Raw genomic sequence first — 15,592 nt, forward strand, 5'->3', positions numbered from 1 at the left:
GTCACCGCTGCTGGCCTTAGAAACACCTTTCAATGGTTTATATACATTTATGTCTTTAAGCGGGTTTGGAGAATTATACATTTGGAAAGGATGCCAGTTTTACTGGGTGTAAGGAGCACAGCATAAGTGAATAAGTGCACATCTCCTAATGCAGTCTTGCTGTCTCTCAATCCCATCCATCGCTAACCAACAGACTACTGTCACCACGGCAACAGCAAGTGGAATCATTTGCTTTACATCCATAAAGAACATCTCTAATAGTTCAGTCTCACACACAGAAAAGAAGGCTAAACATGATGACATTAGCAAAAGAAAAAGAAAAAAGAAAAAAGTCTAAATGCGCTTACGACCATTTTGATAGTAATTGTATGTTGCGGTCTTACAAATCGCATTATTTTTCCTGAACATTCAATTAATAAAACAAGTTTTTATATAAATAATCATGTCACAATGCCTATTTTAAGATAATCTTATGAATTAAATAATTTCTAACTTAAATACTTAAAAAATGAATAATTATCTGGCAACAGTATGTATTGCTCTTAAAGAATTCGTAATACTTTTATTCAGAAATTGATGCATTAAGTAGTCTACAAAACAGTTTTTTTTGTTGTTGCTGATTGAGTAAATTATCATATTCAAAAGATTTCTGAAGGATCGTTTGACACTGAAGAATGGAGTAATGATGCTGATAATTCAGCTTTACATCCACAGGAATAAATTGCAATTGAAAGTATATTAAAATAAACAAAAGTTATTATAAATTCCAACGATATTTCACAATGTTGCCATTTAATTGTATATTTTTTATTTGTAAAAAAAAATAAAAAAAAATTCAAATAAGCATTTAAAAATCTAACTTCCACTACACATGGCAACATTTGAATTATATACATTAACTAATTTATAATAAATTGTAAAATAAATAAAAAATTACTTTGCGCACACAATAATAAAAGGATATTCTCCATCTAAACTTGTTCCTTCATATTTCACATGCACATTATGCAAATTTTATTATGCAATTTCCATTTAAAAACAAAGTAAAACACATTTCTACTTAGCCATATGGTCAAACATTTAAATATATTAAATATATTGAACATGTACATTGAATATATTTTAACAAATTATATTAGATTAGACTTTTTACCATTCATAGTATAGCCCATTTCTATATTGTAGTGGAATTTATGGAAACCAAATTACCTGTATTTTTTATTCTGAGGCGGACACAGTAATCCATAGTAAGCTAATGTATTGGCCATGTTCAACACTGAAAATATATGCAAAACCATGCTGTTTTATCAAAGGAGCATTCTCAGCAAAGCTTAAGTAAGTAATACAAATTGCATGGGCTACAGCACCTTCATCAGTCTTCAGAAATGGTATCAAGCCCTCTCTCACTATAAAGGCAAACAGTGAGGCGAAGCTAAAACCCCGGGTGAGAAGGGAAAGGGCTCTTTGTCACTTCAGCTAATTGAGTAATTGGCCTGAAACAGACCGCCGTTCATTAAACTTCCCTCCTCCCCACTTCCTTTATTTCTCCCCTCACCTACTCTACGTGATACAAAACCTCTCCGTCCATCATCCATCACCGTTTGACCATTTCTTATTTTAAGGCCAAATGATGAATGTCTGCGGGCTCATTGAGGACACAGCGGGACTCCTGCAGGCTGAAGACTTCCAATCAATTACCGCTCTATTTAGGACAAGGTACCACCCAGATATAAAGAGCTCTTTGAGAGTCATACACTAAAAGACTCAGCCGCCGAGAACAGCACAGAGGTATGAGATACAAGCAGTATGCATATAAATAAATAAGCACAAGTCTGAGATAACAAGTGATGTACAGGACTCGCCGGCCCGGATCAGAATGAACCGCATTCCCGAACGGCTACTTGTGACGCTGAAGGGCAGTGGGTGAGAAGTGTTTATCTTTGCCCAGCGTGTGCAGACCCAGAGGACAAAGCACTCAGTGAGGAATGACAATTAGAGGAAAACATCGGTGAGTAATCAGAGTAATCAACCCTCGCGTTGACCAGCTCACTTACCGCCCATTAATGCAGCACTGAAGGGCTGGAGGCGGATTTGGCCGCCTGCCCTGCAGTCTCGTTGTTGTTGTTGCTGTTTCCACCCCCCTTTTTTTCTCAAGCTGGTCCACATGGAGGCATGATATTGCTGCATTTCTGTTTCACTCAAATGTAACAGCAGGGAATGTAACTGTAGCTCCATCAAAAAGAAAAAGCTATGAATAATCCAGGAGGCAGTTTGTGCTGCGACGGACAAAAAAACAAAGCTGTTCAAGACTCATAAAAAATAGAAATAAGTTGGGTTTATTTATTTATTTAAAAGAAAATGCCTTTTGCCTTTTATTTTTATCTTTTTTTTTATTCCAGAAGTGCATAGAGGTATGGCAGATGATGCAAATTAGACTCAAACTCACATCATCGACACGAGCATTGATGCAAAGCACAATTAAAAAAAAAGTATTATTGCTTAACATAGTGGACTCATCGAATATTACGTGGGCATCATCAGCATTAAAGAGAAAATAAACACTTTGTGCAATGTCTAAGTGAATAAAATAGACTTGAAAGCCCACAACTGCTGGCTTTGTTCTCTTTCACTGGACTCGTATGTGCGTAGGTGATGTAAAAGAGGAAAGCAGGCATTTGGACCAAAGCACTGTAAGGAAAGGAAGGAGAGAATTCAAATGTTTCTAAACCTAAAACACAATTTTGCCCTGTTTTTGCTGTTTAACTATACAATTATTTAAAGTATAAAACATTGCTGTTTACAATACACAGACTGGTTATTAATCATGTTTAATCATATTAAAAACCAGTCCCCTGGGATGTCTGCCTATGAATAGACATAAACAAGCATCAATAGAATAGTAATAATACTAGTACTAGTACTAGTAATTAAATATAGCCTATTTGCAGACTTTTTATTGCAGCTCAGAGGTGGCATGAATGCATTTACACTGCGATAAAAGTTACATAAATAATGCCATGAGATTAATAAGATTTAAGTGGGTATTAAAGGGATAATTCTCCCACCTGTATGACTGACTTTCTTCTGTGGAACATAAAAGATGGTAACTTAAAGTCTGTTTGAACCAAAAGTCGCTGGTGACTTTCCTTACTAACTGAAGCAGAATATTGAATAGAGGGCTAATTTTTATTTTAGTGCTCCTCCTCACCAAGTTTTTAATAGTGTTTCTTTATTTCTTTCTTTCTACTTTTTCCTAGCACACTGAAGACCCACATTAGTTAAAACTAAATGTAACAGTTTATGCAGGGACATGCACCTCTCTAATAAAATACGTACAATTATATTGAAAAAAATTGTTACACTAAGCTGAAATGGTTTCAGTTGGCATCTTTTGTGAATTACAAGTGTTTAAATATAAAATATATATATTGAAAATTGTTTTACAACCGATTTTTGCAGAAACCCATTCTGCTCATTTTTCATGAATGTAGCCCAGTGTGTCAGAACGCATGAGAAATTTAATAAGATTGCAAAGTCAGCTGTCGTCCTGGCATGAAAAGTCATTCTTGATCAAAACACGCAGCAGGCAATGACAATCCTCCGCCAGTTATCATTAAAAAAAGATGGTGACTTACTTCCACAATTATGAACATGAAAAAACTCACCGCCTGAAAAAGTTTGCAAATGACTAATTACTGTTCAAGCCTTTCAGATGTTCATTAAGCACTTCAGGAGTTCAAGATCCTGACACTGATAGTCTCGCATGTCGCCACACAGCCAGCTTATTCAACATATATTGTCACAATGAATGATACTACATCTGGTGGTCTGTTCAAATAAATAAGCTCACACTGAATAAATCATCTGAGACTTTCACGAACACGTGTATTTTTTCACAGTTTCAGGGTGCTGTTAGAAGCCCATGAGGCTGGTGTAAATCTGATCGGAGAGGACAGTTTCACACACATGAGCGAGCCACTGATAGCCCTTAAGTGAAGGGTTTGTAGAGTATTTAATGAGAGCGATCCTAGGTATCTGTCTGTTTTAATTAAAGAGGAAAAGGTCAGCTTAGTTCGTGGAACAGAACATGGAGGGAACCAAATGTGTCTCTTTTTAATGTATTCACACCACGGCATCACTTGCTCTTCAGCCTCTAACACAACAAGAGGTAAAGTGTCCACAGTCCATCCTGTGTAATCCTAAAATACTATTTTGTTTTAATAATATTGTTATCTAAAACTGTCACAAAGAAAATTATCCCACTCCAAAGGACTAAACTAAATTTGACCCCAACACAGAATTGGTACAGCCAAATATATATGTTTAAAAGTTTGCATGCATATTCATAACCCTAAATAAATATTCACCAAATTTCAAGAATGAATTAATAGTTTTACCAGTTATTAAAATAGTTTGAAATTGACAAATTCTGGTCAAACGGACCCCAAAGTAGCAGGAGGGCTAGACTACCTAAATGGAATTACAGAGAAATTAATTGTATGGTCTGATTTAGTAATTAGACTCCTGGTATTTTCTTTCAAAATGGACCCAAGATTACTCTGAACACGACAGGCCGACCACAATTCTTTTTTTCTTTTTCTTTTTTCTTTTTACATTTAGGCATTGCAAGTTATGAAATTGGTAATACAATAATAACCAACCAGCATACAGCAAAGCTGTTACAACAAATACAGTAATTGTCCAGATGTCTCCACATAGACAACAAAAAAATAGATGGTCCAGTGTAGTTCATCCAAACAACCTCAAACTAAATTCTGTGCTATGAATCATGCAAAATTTGGCAAATACAGTTGTTCTCCACTCCAGAGCAGCTATAAAACACGTTCTGAAGGAATCTGCTCTATCGTAAATGACTACATATGACTAAGTGTTTAAACTTTGTGGTTTAATAGAGACAGGACTATTAGATGGGATGAAAACTGAAACTAGTAATGAAAGATATATTACTACTCCTAAAACCTATTTATACACCATCAAAACTAACTAAAAGTAAACTGAAGTAGAAAGCCACAACATAAAACACATTAAAAAAAAATAATGGCATTTCAAAATGACAATAACTTTAAGACAAGCAACACATTTCAGTGAGTTGTAACAATAGCTGTATCTGCTCTCGAGAAAAATACTGTACCAATCAGTCTGCTTCGAAACGCAAGGTTAATTGCAAGGCTCAGTAGAAGGCCACCCCACGACATTGTGATGGAGCTCACAATAGCCCGTTTCTCTAATTAAAGTGAAAAAATGCAGAAAGGCGGAGACAATATGTCCCTCACCTTGCAATTAATAACAGAGGAATGATTACTCTGTCAAGGGAAAGGAAAGAAGATAAGGGGAATCCATTATTTACATCCTCGTTTCATCCACCAAATACCTTGGTATGACTCTGTCATTAATTTGAAGTTTACCCACAGTCATTTAGGGTCTTTAGAACCGTGGTGTGATTTTTTTTTCATGAAGACAAGTAGACATTCATCAGGATTTAATGCTAGTATTTATCAAGTTCTTATCATTAGCGACTGCACTTCTTAATTTGGATTAAAATTAACATTTTGTCATCCTTTATACACCCTCATGTCGTTACAACCCCATATTATGTTTATTCTTTTGTAAAAGACAAAAGTTAGTAGAATGTCCATAGTGGATTATCAAATAAAGTTTAGTTCTAGTTTTAGTTAACGATAAAACCCCTGTTGCTTTGAATGTGAATACTAACTATTAGCAACTAATTTGTATTAATCTAATAACGTGCTAGCATAGCCAACTAGGTTACCTCATACAGTAAATGATAAACATTTCTTAACATGTCCAGACATGCGCTTCAACCGCTTACGCATGAATAACTCCATCAGCAGCTAATCAGTGACACCACGGCCAAATTTAACAAGCACTTTGCCTCAGAGATAAACTTCCTGTCATGTCCCGTTAGCGGCTGCCTCTGGAATGACCATTAATACCTGCTGGATCGCAGGCTGTGAGGTCCAGACAATCTGACTTGACATTTATCAACACCAGAACATCATGCCATGGACCATCTGTCAAGCTACAAAAAGATCAGCACAATCAGACCTAATCTTAATAACATCCTCGGGGTGTGAGTATATGGTCCTCCAGAAAAAGATGACCCATTAGGTCTGTGTAAATAACCCCAATGGTTAAAGTCCAGTTTGATGGTGACACAGTGAACATGGTTATTTTATGAGCTTTGCAATTATTGACTTCCCTCTGTAGCCTCTGTTTACTGCCTCAGAGGAAGATAACACATCTCCATAAAGAGGACAATAAAGATCCCACCACTGTGGCCAAGGTGACGCTGATATGTTGTAGAATGGCTGTTACCAAGTTTATCGTTTCTCAAGGAAATACTGTGTCAGACACAAGCATCACGCACTCCAGCCCTGAACAATTGTCAGCTTTGTGTTCAGAACACGTGCACTTTGTTCATTAGTGAGATTCTGGAACTTTCAGTAAGTTATGTTGAAGAAAGTCATTTAATTAAATATTTACATGTACAGTTCTGCATTTGAAAGTGATTTTCTTAGGAATCAAACCTACACTGTAAAAAATTTCTTGTTGTTTTTACAAAAACTTTTTGGCAGCTGTGGTTGCCAGAATAATTTTGTAAAAATACAGAAAACTGTAAACACATTTACGTCAAAAACTGTTAATTTTACAATATAAAGCTGTAATTTACAAACAAGAAAATGTGAATATAAACCAGTAAATTCAACAACACACAAAATTAAATCTGTTTTGTACCTTGAAAATACTGACAACCACCATAATAATAAAGATGGTACTGTATAAGAGAAAGCCACATGAAGTATCAGAGCTCATCACAAGTAGCTTCACCACAAGCAGAAGTATATATTAACATATAGAAGGTGCACATTTATGGAAACACAAAACACCATCATGGTAACACACGTGATACTTAAATAATGCAAAAAACTTTCATTAAGCAACAGAAGATGTAACATAAAGCTCAAATGTACATAACTGATAACAAGAACTATTTAAAAACATGATTATTTAAACAAAATACTTTCAAACGTGGAGTGTCACGCAGGGAATTCTGGGAATATCAGTTTACAGTTTTAGACTGTAAATTATACATTGATTTGTTCTTTTTTTACTTATAAAAGCTGTATAATTAACAGAATTTTACTGTAAATTTACATTAAATGCTTTGTTAGATCTTTTACAGTTATTCCCTGTATATAGTACGGGAACTTACTGTTAACCTATTATCAGTTTTTTTCCGTAGCGTTTTTACAAAATTTTACAGTTAAAATTACACTTATTTTTTACAGTGTACAGTATGACCTTGGTGTTGCTAGCATAACAGCATAGTTTGAGCTACAGGAATGGAAATATTATGAATTTTGTAAAAAAAAAAAAAGAAAAAAAAAAGAAAACAGTGTTGAAATCGTACCATATTATAATTGTATATGTACTGCTACTCCGTTGAAAATCCTTTAGCTAATTTAGTATTCAAGTAAAAGGAAAAATACTGACCTTTTTACAATTGCTTGTAAATATCCTAATATGCTATATTATCACCAAATCTTGTTCTCAGCTTGTTTTTTTTTCAGTTAGCACAGGTTTTATTTTTCATTTTGGAACTGATTCATCACAGGCCTTGTTGATCTGAACTTATGTACCTCAGTTTTTGAGTCAAAAATCTGATATTTGTGGATCATTTTGACAACATTCACTCAAAAACTGAGTTGCATAAGCACAGACCCATAAGGTGTACATTTAATCAATTGCAAAAAAAAAAAAAAAAACTTGTGGTAACTGAAGGAAAACAAGGTGATAAGACTGATTCTACTATTTGTTAATAATACATGATATAAAGAAATCATAAGCAATTATAATATATATATATATATATATATATATATATATATATATATATATATATATATATATATATATATATATATATAAATAAAACAGAGAAAAAAAAAACTAACTTATAACCTTGGCAGAAATATAAATGTCATGGTCTTGGTAGCAAGTAAATTAATTTAATTGTTTGCATATTTGTGAATGCATTGGTTTGTCACACAACAAGAGGTTGAGTTTTCAGCAGACAGTCAGATCAAAAGAAACCGCTCTTGGGTCTTTGGGTCTACATCCTCCTTTCATCTCAACACTGTCTAGCCCTCAGACTGCTTGCTAGTGGTGAGACCCTCTTCACAGTCTTGTAATTTTCTCTCTCGTCTCGCATAAGGTCAGAGGAATGGATTATTTATTGATCCAGAAAGAAGCCACACCATGCCATGTGTCTGAAGGATCAGTGTTTCAGTAATACACACTGACACGCTTTGCACATGGTTTGTGTCTGCCAGCTACTGTTTATGGTGTCTTCAGACATACAAGAGACAGATGATGCATGTCAAATCGTGGAGGCCTCTGAACTTTGAGATTGATCTAAACAGCTCATGTAAGAGTGGGGTGGTGGTAGCGTTGAAGATTGAAGATCTTGGACAGCAATCCTAAGGTTTCAAACCCATAAAATAGTGAGTCACAAAACATGACGCAATAGTGAAATCCCTGCGTATATTGTATTTGAGATACAAGAGGCAGAGACAACCTAGTTAAAAAATGAATATTAACAGGATAAATTCAGATAAATTCTAAGAAGTTTACAATAATAATAATAATTAAAGCTGCAAGCAGCATTTTACCGGGGTTCAAGCATTTAAGGCATCTGAGGTGGTCAGAGCCAACCTGGATGTTTGGATGACATTTAAACACATCCAAAATGGAGAACAGGTTAACAGACAGACACACACACTGAAAGTAAATGATTAGACTAATATATGTATACTCTATAAGCATATGCACACACACACACACAAAGACACACATATACATGCACAAACATTTTGTTGCAGATATAGGTATTTGAAATAAGTGATAGGTGACATACAATTATTGCAAGTCTTCTCTTTTTCAGAGTTTAGATGTCATTTTCAGGTTAAACTGTAATCATAATGTGGCAAAACTGATACATCTGTATAAACAAAATGGAAAACATCAATTCAATGAGATTTAAAATGTTATAACAGTTCATTTATTAATGTTTTGGCATGAATTCATGAAAACAGTACTGTTCAACTAGCTGAATGAGCCCATTAGTGGTCTTCCGCTGCCATCTAGTGGTTATAAATTGCATTTACTTAAAAAACACTGTGTTTTAAAACATAACTGTTATAGTGTTGTAATTTTTTTTTTGCCCAATCTCTCTTAAATTTTGCATGCTTGTTTAGAATGAAATCATGCATTATTTTACACAGTTTTGATAATTTGTGGGCTTTCTGTTTGTATAAATAGGCCTTTGTGTACACTATGCAAATAACATATTATAAAATTATTGGTTTATAGTTGCCCAAATGCAATTGTTCAACATGTTTTTGATAATTATTGACCTTCAGAGTCTAGAAAATTGTACTTCAGTGGTTTTATTGATTTTCATCTTAAACCGTATCACAAGTATGCCAAAGTAACTTTTTTCAATAATCTTGAATATTTAATTAACAGCTTTATTGACAACATTGGTCCCAGAGGCAAAGTTGTTCAGAATGAGGAGATTTATCATATGATATGAAGATTTAGTGTTTTTGAGTGAATATATGAACATTTTCAAACAATTTGAGGCCATTTACCATATAAATCTTGTGTTTTGAGACCTTTTCTACTGTTATAGCGCCACCTATGGTCTGATCTCCATGAAACTTTGCATGCTTGTTAAGAGTCACATGTTACATGATTTCACTGAGTTTCATAAAGTTTTGAGTTTTCCTTTAGGTTTTATAGGCTTTGGGGTATGTTTGGCCACACCCCTTTTTCTAAATTACGCCGTTACAGCTAACCAAAGGACAAAATTCAACATTTTTTTAATAATTATTGATCTAGAGAGTCCACAGAATGTTACTGCAGTGGTTTGGTTCGGATCGGGCAAAAAACCTAGGACTAGTTCGCAAAAGTAGGTTTTTAACATATTTGTGAATAACAATTGAACGATTTGATTGACAGCAATGGTTCTTGAGGCAAAGTTGTGCATTATGAGGAGATCTATCAAATGATATGCATATTGTGTTGATATGTGAAACACCACGTGATTACAGAGCCATAAAACTCGTTAGCGCCAACTAGTGGCCGATTTATTTCAAAATTCTTACCGTCCTTTAGGGCTATGAGTCAAACATGCCCACCGATTTTCGTTCCGATTGACATCCGTTAACCTTGTTAAATAGGTGCTCAAACTTCTTTGGCCAATGGCGGCCATGTTTTTTGAGATACGCGAATGTCCTCATAGATACTTGTGCCACTTCTGACAAAGACATGACATGCCAATTTTCAAGTCGATCGGACCAACGGTTGCTTAGTTATAGCCATTTATGTGTTTTTTCTGTCTTATAGCGCCCCCAAGTGGCAGAGGTGTGCAATTTTTTTTATTTGACCAAAGTTTTTGCTCTTACAAATGTCCAGCAAGTTTGGTTAAGATATCTCATTTAATTCACAAGTTATAGCCTGTTGCGTAAAATTGGTCCTCGACTTTCGAACGTTTTGGCAGCCCATTACAACAGTAAGTCGAAATTTCAACTTTTTTTTGATAATTATTGATATTCACTGTCCAGAGAAAACTTCTGCAGTAGTTTGGTTCCGATTGGGTGAAAAACCTAGGACTAGTTCGCAAAAGTAGGTTTTGGACATACTTCAAGTTTGCGAAAAAACGAGGCCTCCTAGACCCCAAATCAGAGTGACCGTTTTTAATTTCGCTTGACCCAAGGATTCCAGAAATGTTAAATTTTTGAGTCTACGACAAGCGGTTTAGGAGCTATTAGCAAAAACGCATTTTTGATCGCTGTAGCGCCCCCCACTGGCCGAATGGGCTGGATCTTTGTATCTGAGTAGCGAGCAAGACTACTACCTTTTGACCAAGTTTCAGCTCTCTAGGCCTTACGGTTTGGGCTGCCCGTTCAGTTTTAAGGCGGAAGAATAATAATAATAATTAAAGCTGCAAGCAGCATTTACCGGGGTTCAAGCACATTAAGGCCTCTGAGGTGGTCTGAGCCAACCTGGATGCATGGATGACATTTAAACACATCCAAAATGGAGAACAGGCTAACAGACAGACACACACACTGAAAGTAAATGATTAGACTAATATATGTATACTCTATAAGCATATGCACACACACACACACAGAAAGACACACATATACATGCACAAACATTTTGTTGCAGATATAGGTATTTGAAATAAGTGATAGGTGACCATAAACTTATTGCAAGTCTTTTCTTTTTAAGAGTTTAGATGTCATTTTCAGGTTAAACTGTAATCATAATGTGGCAAAATTTTAAAAACTGATATATCTGTATGAACAAAATGGAAAACATTGACTCAATGAGATTTAAAATGTTATAACAGTTCATTTTTTAATGTTTTGGCATGAATTCATGAATCCTTTCAACAGTACTGTTCAACTTTACTGAATGAGCCCATTAGTGGTCTTCCGCTGCCATCTAGTGGTTATAAATTGCATTTACTCCAACAACACTGTGTTTTTAAACATAACTGTTATAGTGTTTTTTTTTTTTGCCCAATCTCTCTTAAATTTTGCATGCTTGTTTAGAATGAAATTATGCATTATTTTACACAGTTTTGATAATTTGTGGGCTTTCTGATTGTATTAATAGGCCTTTGTGTGTACTATGAAAAGAACATATTATAAAATGACTGGTTTATAGTTGCCCAAATGCAATTGTTCAACATGTTTTTGATAATTATTGACCTTCAGAGTCTAGAGAATTGTACTTCAGTGGTTTTATTGATTTTCATCTTAAACTGTATCACAAGTATGCCAAAGTAACTTTTTAAAATAATCTTGAATATTTAATTAACAGCTTTATTGACAACATTGGTCCCAGAGGCAAAGTTGTTCAGAATGAGGAGATATATCATATGATATGAAGATTTGGTGTTTTTGAGTGAATATATGAACATTTTCAAACAATTTGAGGCCATTTACCATAGAAATCTTGTGTTTTGAGACCTTTTCTACTGTTATAGCGCCACCTATGGTCTGATCTCCATGAAACTTTGCATGCTTGTTAAGAGTAACCTGTTACATGATTTCACTGAGTTTCATAAAGTTTTGAGTTTTCCTTTAGGTTTTATAGGCTTTGGGGTATGTTTGGCCACACCCCTTTTTCTATATTATCGCTTTACAGCTAACCAAAGGACAAAATTCAACATTTTTTTAATAATTATTGATCTACAGAGTCCACAGAATATTACTGCAGTGGTTTGGTTCCGATCCGACAAAAAACCTAGGACTAGTTCGCAAAAGTAGGTTTTTAACATATTTGTGAATAACAATTGAACGATTTGATTGACAGCAATGGTTCTTGAGGCAAAGCTGTGCATTATGAGGAGATCTATCAAATGATATGCATATTGTGTTGATATGTGAAATACCACGTGATTACAGAGCCATAAAACTCGTTAGCGCCAACTAGTGGCCGATTTCTTTCAAAATTCTTACAGACCTTAAGGTTCATGAGTCGAACGTACCCAGCGAGTTTCGTTCCGATCAACATCCGTTAACCCTTTCAAATAGGTGCTTAAAATTGTTTGGCCAATGGCGGCCATGTTTTTTTGAGATATGCAAATGTCCTCATAGGTACTTGTGCCCCTTCAGACCAAGACATTGCATACCAATTTTCAAGTCGATCGAGCCAACGGTTGCCTAGTTATAGCAATTTATGTGTTTTTTCTATCTTATAGCGCCCCCAAGTGGCAGAGATGCGCAATTTTTTTGATTTGACCAAAGATTGAGCTCATACATATGTGTACCGAGTTTGGTGAAGATATCTCATTCCGTTCAAGAGTTATAGTCAAAATAGCATTTGGCTAACGTTAGCATAGACGCTTTTTGGCGTACTGTTTCGCGTAAGAATTGAAATTTCAACTTTTTTTTAATAATTATTGATATTGAGTGTCCAGGGAATATTTATGAAGTGGTTTGGTTCTGATTGGTTGAAAATCCTAGGACTAGTTCGCAAAAGTAGGTTTCGGATATAGCTCGATTTTGCGAGAAAACGGTGCGTCGTAGACCCCAAAAAGGCGCCGTGCACTTTTGTTCGGGCTAACCCAAGGATTGCAACAATGCCATGTTTTTGAGTCTACGGCTAACGGTATACGATTTACGGCCAAAAATGTCCAAAATTTTTGCTTTTTGCGCTGTAGCGCCCCCGTTAGGCCGATTGGGCTGAGACTTTGATAAGTTCTCCCCAAATTGAGCTCTACGATCTGTCCAAATTTCAGCTCTCTAGGCCTTATGGTTTGGGCTGCACGTTCAGTTCTAGGGCAGAAGAATAATAATAATAATAATAATAAAAATCCTAACAATTACAATAGGGTTTCAGCACTGCGTGCTTGAACCCCTAATAATAATAAAATCCTAACAATTACAATAGGGTTTCAGCACTGCGTGCTTGAACCCTAATTAAAGCTGCAAGCAGCATTTTACCGGGGTTCAAGCACATTAAGGCCTCTGAGGTGGTCAGAGCCAACCTGGATGTTTGGATGACATTTAAACACATCCAAAATGGAGAACAGGCTAACAGACAGATACACACACTGACAGCAAATGATTAGACTAATATATGTATACTCTATAAGCATATGCACACACACACACACACACACACACACACACAAAGACACACATATACATGGACACACAATTTGTTGCAGATATAGGTATTTGAAATAAGTGATAGGTGACAATAAACTTATTGCAAGTCCTCTTTTTTAGAATTTAGATGTCATTTTCAGGTTAAACTGTAATCATAATGTGCAGAATTGTAAAAACTGATACATCTGTGTGAACAAAATGGAAAACATTGATTCAGTAAGATTTAAAATGTTATAACAGTTAATTTATTAATGTTTTGGCAATAATTCATGAAAACAGTTGCTGTTCAACTTAGCTGAATCAGCCCATTAGTGGTCTTCCACTGCCATCTAGTGGTTATAAATTGTATTTACTCAAACAACACTGTGTTTTTAAACATAACTGTTATAGTGTTTTTTTTTTTTTTTTTTTTTTTACCAAATCTTTCTTAAATTTTGCATGCTTGTTTAGAATGAAATTATGCATTATTTTACACAGTTTTGATCATTTGTGGGCTTTCTGTTTATATTAATAGGCCTTTGTGTACACTATGCAAATAACATATTATAAAATTACTGGTTTATAGTTGTCCAAATGCAATTGTTCAACATGTTTTTGATAATTATTGACCTTCAGAGTCTAGAGAATTGTACTTCAGTGGTTTTATTGATTTTCCAGCTTATACCTTATCACTAGTTTGTCAAAGTAACTTTTTCAAAATAATATTGAATATTAATTAACAGCTTTATTGACAACATTGGTCCCAGAGGCAAAGTTGTTCAGAATGAGGAGCTCTATCATATGATTTGAAGATCTAGTGTTTTTGAGTGAATATATGAGCATTTTTCAAACAATTTGTGGCCATTTACCATATAAATCTTATGTTTGTGAGACCTTTTCTACTGTTATAGCGCCATCCTATGGTCTGATCTCCATGAAACGTTGCATGCTTGTTAAGAGTCACCTGTTACATGCTTTCACTGAGTTTCATAAAGTTTTGAGTTTTCCGTTTAGGTTTTATAGGCTTTGGGTGCTGTTTGGCCACACCCCTTTTTCTAAATTACCCCTTTACAGCTAACCAAAGGACAAAATTCAACATTTTTTGATAATTATTGATCTACGAGAGTGCTACAGAATATTACTGGCAGTGGTTTGGTTCCGATCGGACAAAAAACCTAGGACTAGTTCGCAAAAGTAGGTTTTTAACATATTTGTGAATAACAATTGAACGATTTGATTGACAGCAATGGTTCTTGAGGCAAAGTTGTGCATTATGAGGAGGTCTATCAAATGATATGCATATGTGTTGATACGTGAAAACACCACGTGATTACAGAGCCATAAACTCGTTAGCCCAACTAGTGGCCGATTTCTTTCAAAATTCTTACAGACCTTAATGGTTCATGAGTCGAACATACCCAGCGAGTTTCGTTCCGATCAACATCCGTTAACCCTTTCAAATAGGTGCTTAAACTTGTTTGGCCAATGGCGGCCATGTTTTTTGAGATATGCAAATGTCCTCCTAGGTACTTGTGCCCCTTCAGACCAAGACACTGCATACCGATTTTCAAGTCGATCGAGCCAACGGTTGCCTAGTTATAGCCATTTATGTGTTTTTTCTATCTTATAGCGCCCCCAAGTGGCAGAGATGCGCAATTTTTTTGATTTACCCAAAATTGAGCTCGTACATATGTGTACCAAGTTTGGTGAAGTTATCTCATTCCGTTCAAGAGTTATAGTTAAAATAGCATTTGCTAACGTTAGCATAGACGCTTTTTGGGTGTACTGTTTCGCGTAAGAATTGAAAATTTCAACTTTTTTTTGATAATTATTGATATTGAGTGTCCAGGGAATATTTATGAAGTGGTTTGGTTCTG

The sequence above is a fragment of the Carassius auratus genome, chromosome 35, assembly GCF_003368295.1.
Source record: "Carassius auratus strain Wakin chromosome 35, ASM336829v1, whole genome shotgun sequence".
In the NCBI taxonomy this organism is placed as follows: domain Eukaryota; kingdom Metazoa; phylum Chordata; class Actinopteri; order Cypriniformes; family Cyprinidae; genus Carassius; species Carassius auratus.